The sequence below is a fragment of the Desmodus rotundus genome, chromosome 5, assembly GCF_022682495.2.
Source record: "Desmodus rotundus isolate HL8 chromosome 5, HLdesRot8A.1, whole genome shotgun sequence".
Lineage (NCBI taxonomy): Eukaryota > Metazoa > Chordata > Mammalia > Chiroptera > Phyllostomidae > Desmodus > Desmodus rotundus.
In genome coordinates, this window is record NC_071391.1 from 161985913 (window position 1) to 161997573 (window position 11661).

The 11661-nt window shown below is 49.2% G+C and overlaps 1 long non-coding RNA gene across 1 annotated transcript; it reads left to right on the top strand.

Annotated features, from left to right (window-relative positions):
- The first annotated feature begins 6417 nt into the window (after positions 1 to 6417).
- Positions 6418 to 10391, top strand: LOC123478960 (uncharacterized). The gene is made up of 3 exons (XR_006654400.2): positions 6418 to 6492; positions 8966 to 9068; positions 10128 to 10391. It is a non-coding gene; the product is annotated as an uncharacterized lncRNA (long non-coding RNA).
- Positions 10392 to 11661: the final 1270 nt, after the last annotated feature.

Genomic DNA, 11661 nt, shown 5'->3' on the forward strand with positions numbered 1-11661 from the left:
ACAGTAAGGGAATGAGTATAGCTGTGTTGCAACAGCTCACTACGGTCCTTGAAATTTAAATTTTACAAAACATTATTTTTTAGATTTTGTTCAACCATTTAAATCATTTTTTTTTTAATTTTAGCCCCTGGGCCAGTTTGCCAATCCCTGGGTTTAAGCGAGAAACCTTGTATGGTCCCCTCCCATCAAAAGCTGTTCTTCTATTTCAGTCTGAAGTCAAGCCAAATGCCATCTTTTCCAGAAAAATTGGTAGCTCAGTAAAATAAGAATACTAGAAAAGGTAAATAATTATGAGGCAGATGATGTTCATCTACGATGGGAATGACAGGAGGAGAGACGTTCATTACGGCAGTTTTGCCGGGTCACCGTGTCATATTGGGGCATTTTCTCTTTTTTGGAGGAGGTTAATTTTGGGGGGTTTGTTTTTATTATTGCTATTGTTGCTCATTTTGTCTCATTTTCCTCAGGAGGACTTGTCAGAGTCCTCTTTGACCAGTTATTAACTAATGTCATTAATCAATGCTATTCTCTAGAAATTAACATCGTTCATTACTCAGGGATTTGTAACTTATTTATTTAATAAGTTATTTCTCCACTTAGCCTCTGTAACGATCCTGTGGAGTAGGCAGACCGGTGTCATTAACAGTATAGCTAAGTTACGGATGAAGACTGGAGAGGCTAAAGTACTGGATAAACTCACTCAGCCAGCACGTAGTTGGGTTGGTGTTCAATCCCCACCCTGCAGTTCAGTGTGGTGCCCTTTTCTCTCTGTCACTCTGCCTCCTGCAGTGGCAACAGCCCGGAACAGGTGCCAGGGGAGATACGGAGGTGAGCAGATTGTGAGACAGGAGGGAGACAGAAACAATCACAGAGCAAAGTCAAAGGTTCAGTAGCCTGCAGCCCAGCCATCCCTGGGGTCTCAGAGAAAGCTGGCCTCAGGGGTTAGGGAGGGGACGCACCTGAGGTCGGACGCTGCTGGCCCGAGTTCGCAGATGACTGTAGTACTGAGGGGATCAGCACCACACTGTGGAAAGCACTAGGCACAGAGTGTGCAGGTGGGCAGAGCTCCTGGAACTTTTCCTAGAACTTTTCTAGCCCCTCCTTCTTCCAGCCAATGGAACAGGCCAACAACTAAGCAGGCAGTGCTTATCTTATACTGAGCGATACCCCGTGTGACGCTGACACAGGACAGGGCACCCTGTCCCCCAGCAGCCAGGTGTGGGGCAGCCTGTCCTTCAGGTGTGTGTGCGTGGCCCCAACAGGGCTGAAGCGTATTTGGTGTGGAGCTGCCGTGGGGATGTAAATGTTTATGTCAAGTGTTCCTTCCTCGAACGCTCGAAACCTTGTGAAACAAGGAAGCTGAAAGCATGACCGTAACGGCCTTGACTCAACCTTGACCTAGAGGGGGTTATTCACTTACTCTTTCTGTTTGACCCTGCAGCTCCTCATCAGTATAAACTTTCATCATGTCTTACTAAATATTTATTGTGCCAGCTCATCTGTGTCTCTGAAAAGTAAGCAAGGGAGCCCAGAGTTAGGATTCTTGTCATGTAACATTTCTCCGGCGCTAAAGCCCTGTTCTCTCAGGATCTGGAGTCCAAATTTAATGGTGAGGAAAAAAGCTTTAATCAGAAGTTGCATTGTTTGGAGGTTTCACTGAAGGAAGCAAGGAGATAAACAGCCATCTTAATTAACCAATAATAGCTGCATTAATTGTAATAGAAGTTACAAGATTTTGAGGCCCTACTGTGTGTCGGGAACAATGTCTGGTTGGTTATGCACCTTTGCTCCGGCCCCCACAGTGAGTCTGTAACAGCCAGCATCACACAGGGTTAAGTGCCTGGCTCTGAGCCCAGACCCCCTGTTGGAGCCTGGAAAAGGGAGGACTAATAATAACTTACTCCTTGTGGCAGTTGAGTGATGCCGCCTCCCCCTCTCGTCCCCTGCAAAAATGATGTGTCCACATCAAGTCCCTGGAACCTGTGCATGTGACCTTAGTTGGAAAAGGTTTCTTTGCCCATGTATTAAGGATTTTAAGGTTAAATTTACTGGGATTATCCAGGTAGGAAAAGCCAGTGACAAGTATCCTGCTAGGAGGAAGGCAGAGCGAGATTTGAGACAGACCAAAGGGTAGCACAGGGGACACGCAATGTGACAGCAGAGGTGGAGATAGGAGTGAGATGGTCCTGGGGCCACCACCAAGGAGAGGATTCTGCCCCAGAGTCCCCAGAAGGAACTCAGCTGGCTGACACCTGGAGTGGAGTCTTCTGACCTCCAGAACTATGAGGGAATGAATTTCCATTGTTTTGAGACACCCAGCATTTGCTAACATGTTATGGAATCCATAAAAAACACTAGGATACTAGGTATACTCACTGTCACTGTGAACATTAAATGAGCAACTACACATAAGAGGTAATTGCAGTTAAAGGAGGTTGTAACGGTGGCGCCCTGGTCCCATAAAACCAGCGCCCTCACAGTAAGAGCGAGAAACACACCGTGCCCAGGCACACACAGGGCCAACGCCATGGAAGACTCAGCAAGAAGGCAGACATCTGCGGGCCGAGGAGAGAGGCCTCAGGGCAGTTAAACTTGTTGACACCTTGATCTTGGACTGCCAGCCTCGTGAGAAGATGCTTTTCTGTGGTTTAAGCCACCAAGTCCGTGTTTTTTTGTTATAGCAACCCCAGCTCATTAAACGGTCTCCCAGCTCACTGCCATGGCAGTGGGCAGGTCTCGGACCCTAGCGGGCTCTTACCTGGAGACATCGGTTCTGCACCAGGTGGGCCTTCCCATAGGGAAGCTCACAATGTGTAATCTGCTTCCCATGGATTGTCCATAGGAGCATGCCTAGGAGAGGGAGAGGAAAGAAGGGAAATGGAGGTGGAGATGGAGGAAGAGAGAGAGACGAAAGCCAGAGTCTTTGAATAACCAATATCAGAGGTGGCATCCCCTTTCTCTGCTGTGTTCAGTTCATTGGAAGGGAGTCACCAGGTTCAGCCTGCACTCGAGGGGAGAGGGTCACACGAGTGTGGGCACCAGGAGGCAGGGACTGCTGGGAGCTGTGTTGCAGGCTGTCTGCCACACCGCCCACTCCCCACAGAGAGATCAGGAAAAAGTTTCAAAAGTGCCAATCACGTAACTCTGAAGTTGAACACGGGGCCATGACTTCCCATGGCTGTCTGACAAGACCCAAGCTTCTGCTCATGGCTTTAGGCTGCTTTGCGACTGGACTTCTGCTGACCTCTTCCTCTTACTCGTTACTCTCCATTCTATCACCTCTGATATTTTTACTTCTCAGACACAGTAAACTCCTTCACAGCTCAGGGGATTTGCCTTCGCTTCCCCTTCTGCTTAGAGAGATCAGCCCCCAAGTCTTCCCCAAGGTCAGCTCTCTTCTGCTAGTCAGACCTTCATCTCCCTCCTGGGAGCTGTCTTCGCCAGGGCCCCGAGGTGGTTGTCTCCGCTCCCCTCCCCCAAAGCACTTCATGTCACATTCCCTAATTTTCTTTTCTTCATCGCACTTGCCCGTGTGGGTGCCTGTTGTTAGGTGCTCTCACAGGAACGTAGGTCAGCTGTGGTCAGTTTATTAACCCGGTGCCTAGACCAGAACCAGACCCGTACTAGCCATCCATGAGACGTGCGTCAATGTTACGTGGAGAAGCCAGGTCGATTTAGAAGGGCCTGGATGCCAGGTTGGGGAGTCAAAACATGTTCTTCAAAGGCAGTCTCCAAACAGGACAATGATGTATGTGCTTGAAAGAGGAATCTCAAGGGATCGAGAAACAGGTGGAAGAGTGATCAGGGACAGAGCCTGGTGGGAGCCTGAGTCCAGGCAGGGGGTCCAGGAGCACAGGGGATGATGCAGGCCTGTGAATTTTTTCATAAAAGACAGTTGATGGACATATGCTTCCATGTCTGTGCCTGAGCACACCTGGCAGGAATCCAGAGAAAACTCCACTTTCTGTTGTGACCGTCCCCAGCCTCATGCAGTTTTATTGTTAGCCAATTCTGACTCTTTCCAAAGAGACCGTCTCTGCAGATGTTGCTATAAAAATAGGAGGGACTCCTGCCGCAGAGAGTAAATCACCTTTATGCCCTGGATTTAAGGCTGTTCATGTCCCCAGGAGTGTCACGTGTTCGATACATACTGTTTGCACATTTGGAGTTCCCGGCAAAGCTGGTCACCTCTCTCCATTAGGTATTGAGTCATCAGTAGTGTTCTCTAAACACATCCCCAAAACAGGGGGGAAAGTGTGAATCAGTATTTCAACACCCGGGCCCTGCCTCTCACTTCTCTTTGTTTTCTGTTTTTCCAAAGAGAAAGGGGAGAAGGCATGGAGAGAAAAAGCGTCAGAGAGACAGACAGGCCGATTTTGATTCTCTCTCTCTCTCTGGAGTGGCCGTTGGCACTGGAGAGAGAACTTTACCCTGGCATGGCACTGAGAACAGGAAATTTAAGCTGCATAGCTGTGGTTTCTCAGCCTAGAATTGGGCCAACCTTCCCTTCCTTTTGGTGGCTCAGATCATATATTGTCAGAGCTAGAAAGAAACCCACGCCAGCCTCAGTTTCCTGATCTGAATAAGGAAGTGGTTAAACTAGATAAGCTTTAAGAAACCAAAATCTTAAAAGCCGGAGATTCTAAACACACACACACACGTGCACAATAAGGGAGATTCTGCTTGGGGACCTTTGTGCATTGGATACACTCAATAAACATTTGTTGATTGGATGTTGTTTGATCTTATCTAATCCAACATCATCTGCTTTCCATTTTCAAAAGGATGTGGGTTGTTCAGCTTCTTATTCTTGCTAATTATTTCAATTCCTGCTTTTATGTCCACAATGCTATGCCTGCACAGAGAAGGGGGTACACGGTTAGCAGGGGCAGCGTAAAGGGGAGTGTCACAGAAGAGGTGCTCTTTGGGTCCTGAGGCCCAAGTGGAAGTGTGCCAGACAGAAAGAGATGAGGAAAGGCATCTTGGGAGCACAGAGTGATGTGTGCACAAGCTCAGTGACACAGAAGCCTGGTGCACTGACAGTCCCGGCACGCGGGATAACTGAAGAGACTCGAGCAGCAAGTTGGACTGTACAGGATGTGCCCGGTTTGCCTGTCCACTCTCCGGTCCCATTCCGGTAGCATCTCTTCCACTGTCCTCCGGGAACTCCCTCTATCTCACATGGCACCTCTTGGTTGGGTAAGGCTGACACCAACCCCTGGCTCTAGCAGGAGATGCTTTCCCAAACCTGGTTAGTGAGAGCGCTCTCCACCCTCCAGGGTTTGCAAGCCGAAGATGAGCACGCAATTCAAATGGGTCAAGCCCCCTCCACAGAATCAGGATTTCTCCTAAAACAGATGGGAAAGAGAGATGGCTGCTCTGCTAGCCTCGCTCAGCTGTGAGCCTGAGGCTGTGGGGGGCTGTCTTAGCGGTAGCTGCAGTGGGTCCGCCTGGGCAGGAAACCATCATGTGAGCAAAGCAGGGCCCAGACATGGAGATTCTGGGTAAAATGCTTTGTTCACCTGGCCAGGGTTTCTCAAAGGAGAGCCACTGGCATGCTGGGTGAGACAGTTCCCCCATAGGAACATTCTGCCCGTTGCCCAGACATTCATTTCCTCAGCCAGGGCCCCTGAATGTCTGTGTCCCCTATGCCAACTGTGTGATAAGCAAAACTCCACTTATATTTCCAAACGGCCCGAAAGTGATGGAGTTGCCTCAAACAAGAACCTGACCTGCAGGTAGTCATGCCTACCTTGGGGACGCGAAGGTCCACTTTTGTGTTTTGTTTGTTTTAGTTTAGCAAAATTGAGCCTCTGTCACTTGCAAGTAAAATGGTCCTAAGGACTTCAAGGAAACAGGGCTGGAAGGGCCCAGGTGTTCTCCACAGCCTCATTTAGCATCTGAGCTGTGACTGTGTGTATGTATGTGTGTGTGTGGTTTGTTTGGTGGAGATGGAAATATGAGAGGTAATCACCATTGATGCTAAAACTGGACAAGCCTAATCTTGGAACTGCTGGCTGTCCCTTCGACATCAACACTTTGATGGGTGAGAGCGAGATGTGGATATGAAGACAGGTAGGGAGGACCAAACCAGACCGGATGATATTTATTTAATTTATTTTTTAATAAATAATGAGCTAATGTTTTACCAGTTTTCTGGGCATCCCTTTACCCAGGCAGATTGACATTGAAAGTAACCCCCGCCAAGATTGGTCCTTAAGCATCGATGCTGGTGGGTAAGAGGCAGCTGGCCATTAGCCCCTCAACCAGGGATCTGGGTTTCTCACTAAGGCTTAGTTGTTACATCGCAGTATCCTTACTACATAACTTTGGTTTTAACAGTAATCCCTATTAGGATTTTTTTGTCCTAACATAACCAAATTCTTTCCAGTTCAGCGCCAGCCGAGTGGGCCCCGGCTTCCAGGCCAGGGGACAGTAAATGTGCCTGCCTCATTTTTCGCTGACTTTCCACATGGATTTTTCTTTTTCAAGGTAAGCTACTAACGCGGATAGCTTGAGAAAGAAAATCAGGTTGAGGAGAATAAATTCGACGATGATCAAATGCATACATATCATTTATAAGGTTTCTCTCTCTCGTTTTATCTTCTATTGTCTTTTTCTTATGCCTTCATCCTTACAAAGAAAATCAGAGACTTCTTCTTCCTTTATATTTTCTCTCTCTCTCTCTCTCTCTTTTTTTTTTTTTTTTGCTTGGAAAGCACTAAACCCTGTAATCTGTTTCCCCTCATTTAAAATTGTGTCTTACTACTTTCTCAAAGAGGAAAAAATAACTATGTTTCCAGTTTCCTGCAGTTAGTTGCTTTTCCCTAAAATAATCCACTCACGCACAAGCCCTCATGAGCAATATGTAATTTACTGGAGTTTGCAGAGAGCTGACAGGGGGTTTATGTTAGCCCAGCCAACAACAAATTGAAATCTCCCCCAGGCATCTCCTGGTGCCCAGAATTCTCCAGGCTGGAGGCTGAGTGATGCCTCTCTTCCTTCATTCACCCTTCCCCCTGCCTCCAGCTCTTTTTATTCTATCTTTGGTTTTCGCATGACTGTCCAAATCTTCGCCTTCTGTCTTAGGTAGTGCCGTGCTGCTCTGCTCTTCTCTCTTCTTGAAATGTGCCTACTACCCACCGCCTCAGCCAGCCGAGAGGCCCCTCAATGTCCTAGGACCGGTGCTGTTCAGAAACAAGGGCTGTACGTAACAAACCAGATGATCTTCTCTTGTGGATATTCTCGAAGGTCTGTGTGTCAGTTCAGACACTGCACAGTGGCGCCCTGCAGAACAGAGACTTTAAACTGGTATTATGACACTCCTAAGCACAGTCGTTGGTGGGAAGAGAGGCAAAGCCATTGCCCGTGACCTTGCTTTTCAAGGCCACGTCTGTGATGCGAGGCTTTCCCCTTTTGGCCTTATTTCCGTTTCTGGGAAAAGGTGCTGCTGCTATTTTATCTGAGTTTTGAAGCCAATCTCTCTACCACTCTTGACTACATCCTCCCATGAAACTCGGCTGCTTTTCAGTGCATGAAGGGAAATGAGGGATTTTATTTTAAAGCAGAAATGCAGTGGGATTTCCGGTTTGCTTCCCACAGGCAGTGGCCTTTTGAGAAAAGGGGCCTGCGTCTCCATCCGTGGTAATAAATTGTAGGTTATGTAATAAAACGAACGATTCGGGTTAAAGTTGAACGACTGGTCCCCGGCTTGCTTTCTTCACTGTGTCCTTTGGCCTCACTCGCTGTGTGGAAAGCTTCATCTTATCAGTGCTCATTTAAGCATCTTTCTCTTTCATTCAGAAACATATACTGAGTACGTGTTGTAGACATTGTGTCACGTGTCAGAGATGCCCAATGACTGGCCTGGCCTCTGCCCACAGGGATGCTCGGTCCAACCCCGTGTGAGAAAAGATGAGCAAAGATTAGGAAAGTGACAGACAGTAATGATTACATGATGGTGCTGATGGGTGGGTCACACTCATTGCCTGCTTACATGCCCCATACCAGGGCCCAAGCTAACAACCTGACCCGCGTCATCTCACTCAACCCTCCAAACAACCCCGTGTGGTATGCACTATTAATAGCCCTACCGGAACAGGGAGGTAACTGAGTTTGCCTATGCCATAAAGTTACTGAGGAAAAGCCGGCATTGAATCCAGGCCCGTCTGAGAGCTGAGAGCAAGCGCATGCTGCTGAGGCTTCTGTATATTACACGCGATTCGTGCTGTGAAAGGGACTAGGGGCTGGCCTGCAGAGAGTAACAACTGCCCTGGCCCAGAGGTAGTCAGGGAAGACTCCACAGAGGAGGGGGGATTTCAGCGGGGTCTGAAGGCAGAGTACTATGCGGCACAGTTACATGGGGAAGAACAGGATGTCCAAAGGCCACATGAAAGGAGTGGGCAAAAAGAGATTTAGTTTTGGTAAAGAGGAATAAGTGCATGTGGCGAGAGTGGGAATAGTTAATGGGAGTTAACGAACAGTCACCTCATGCCCTGAAGTGAATTTAGCTTTCGAAAAAGCTAAGCATCATCAGGAGGCAATACTGTCACAAAGGTCACGAAAAGTCATGCGCCAGACCACAGGAGACATTTGGCACCGCCAGTCAGGGCCCCTGAACTGGAGGCAGGGTTGTTCTGTCCTGGTCCCAACAGAGCTCAGATTGGGTGTGCGCAGAAGAGGCATGTGTCCCATGTTCAGCGGTGGTTTCCCTAGGAAATCATTTCCAAGGCAAAGCCTGCGTCTGCCTGTGTGGCAGCCTGGCACGTGTAACAAGCATCAGGCTCGCAGTTGTTATCATTAAGCTGCCTTTCACGTAAAACTGCAATTCTGGGGCTGTTGGTCCCACAAGGTATCAACAGCTAGAAGGTGCTGCTCCCCCATCGGTGCCCCCAACACGAATAATGGTGTTACACATAGTGTTCATTTGTACGAAATGTCTAAAAGCCTGCATTTGGTCATACAGGGAAGAACGGTACGGGTGATGTGCAGGAATGTTCTGGTGCTGTCTGTGCAGAGACCTGCTCCTGTGAGATGACCCGGTGACGGCCCCGCCTGTTACTCCTGAGGTCTGCGCTATGGGCAGCTGTCGCACAGCCAACTGGCGGCTCTCCGAAGCCTTGCTCTCGCCCGAGGCAGAGCAGTCCCCGCCGCACGCAGCCAGCTACAGGCACACAGCCTCTGTTGCTTGATCGCAGCAGCTGAGACAGAAGCCTCCCGTGTCAGAGGGCATGTCTGTGGTAGAAAAGCATACTCCAGCCTTCAGTTTTGCCCTGTCTGCTCTGGAAAGGCACCTCCAATTCCGAAAACCAGAGCACCATCCACAAAGAAAGGCGGGACCCCATTGTGAATGGAAACAGCCATGTGCCTCTGTGTTCATCACAGGAGACCAGGAAGGAACCTCAAAGTCAGTGGGTCTGGTAGGAGGAGCCCTGAGTGCCCAGATAGGTTCAGCTGTATGTCAGCGACCTATATTGTTGGGGGCAAGTCTCCTGGCCCCAGCGTCCGAGCGTAGACTTCAGGATGGGAGGAATGCTGCTGTGGGCCCGTCCTGGGCAACCCCCGCGCAATCGGCAGTAACAGTAACACGATAGCCCCGTCCTTCAGAGTTTAAACCATGTTCTATGGGAAGGACAAGTTGGGCTCTCTGTTCATCTTTTAATCCCTTAATTTCCAACACTGTGGGCTCAGGGGAGCAAAAACAGAAGAGAAATATAAATAGAATCCGCTCAGAAAATACAGGAGCAAATGCCAACAGTTGCAGTTCACTGAGACCCCTGGCACATAGAATTGCCTGTCAGAGCCTGTGGGGACTCCCCCCTCGCCGACTCCCCCCACCCCCACCCCCACCCCCTGCTCTGTGGCCGTCCCTGCTGGGCCAGGGAGCTCACTCTGTGGACACCGGTCTTTCCGTCAGTCAGGCACTCATCTTTCCAAATGGGACCGTGTGCTCTTTTTGATAGGCCCCCTGCCTTAGCCGCTTGTGGTTTTGCTTCTTCACTCATTCTGCTTTCTCTTCATGGAGTGCCCCCTCCCCGCTCCCCAACTACCACTGACCTCAAACCTGGCTGAGCGGCATTGGTTCTGAAGTTTCCCTTGTTCCACTCTCCACCCTGTCCCCCATCCAGGTGAGACTGCAATCACCCGTTGAATCTTCAGGAACTCTGCTAACACCTCTGCCGAACAGCACACGCTCAGGAGACTCAGGGGACCTGCCTTCAGACTGAGCTCTGGTGGGCCCTGGCTCCGTGGCTTCGGACCAGTGACTTCACTTTTCTGTATCTCGTTTTCCTCTCTATACAACGATGTGTGCCTGAGTGGATGCCGTGAGGTTTAAGTGGAACAACCTGAAGGAAGTCCCTGATGTTGAAAAACTCTTCAGTAAACAACGGTTTCCTTCCCCTGCCACCTGTTTGCTCATTCGCCTTATTTTGTTTAGCATCATGATGCTCTGCGCCTTTCCCCTCTCTCTCCTCTTCTGTATTGTAAGCTTCTTGAGGACAGGAGAGATGCCCTACTCAATTTAATAACCAAGCAGCACTTTATAAATAGAAATGGATTAACAACATTGGAGAATGGAAGGGAACACACAGAAACGCATGCCATTGTCAGAGAGGGACGCTGAGGAGATTAAGAAGGGACAGAGGTCCGAAGTTCTCGGGCAAACCAGCCTCCCCAAGTGACTGAGGTGGGGTGGTAGGTGAAAGAAAAAGGCCCACACTTCTCTCTCCCACACAAAGCACAAACATTCCACCCCTTTCACTCGGCGCCTTCCCAAATGCAAGATATGCATTTCTCTCATTCTTAGCAGTCACAGCAGCCCACTGCAAAGCCCCATGCACGGATCCCACGCCTTGTTCTGCTCACACAGCGCGAATACACAAAACCCAAAGTGCCCGCCCCCAGGGCTTCGCAGGGCAGCCCGTAGTGGCGAGGCTTCTCCACACACCCTCCCCCAGTCTTCACACGGGGCGATGGGATTCTCCAACACATCTGACGTCCCTCCTCTGTCCCCGTAGTGTCGTATTTGTCATTGTGAGAAGATTATTCATGCTCCCTTGGGAAGGGAACATGAACCCAGCCCAGGGAAGAGCCCCCAGCATTTGGTAGGTCTGGGGCTGTGGCCCTGGGCTGTGGCCCCGCCAGGGTGGAGAAGGCAGCAAGACCAGTAGCAGGAACCATACCTGGGTGAATTCATTTTCATGTCTTTGAAACAGGCTTTTAAACACTTACTCCTGCATAATGGGTGGGAGGAAAAACAGTGAGGTTCAATTAAAGTCTCCAGGGAAAGGGGCGAGAGGAAGATAATCTGACTCAAATGCTCTCCTAGAACCATGGCTTGCCTAGTGTTTGTTTATGCCTTTTAGGGTCTACTATTGTTATGATGACTGTAGGAAGTAAAAGCATGAGATTCAATTTCTGATTAGGTCAGAGCTACAGGGCTATAAAAACAGCCCAGAGCCTCAAGGCAGATGAAACAGAGATGGGTTATTGAGTTTACCTCAATAATAAGAGCTGTTTGACTTTGGAGAAGTGAGTGTCTCTGAGTCACAGTTTCCTATATAAAGGGGATTTAAAAAAAGAAGGCCTGCACCTCTGGGTTGTCATAAAGAGTCGAGATAATGATTACAAAACAGCCTCGGGGCACCTGGCATAAGCCTC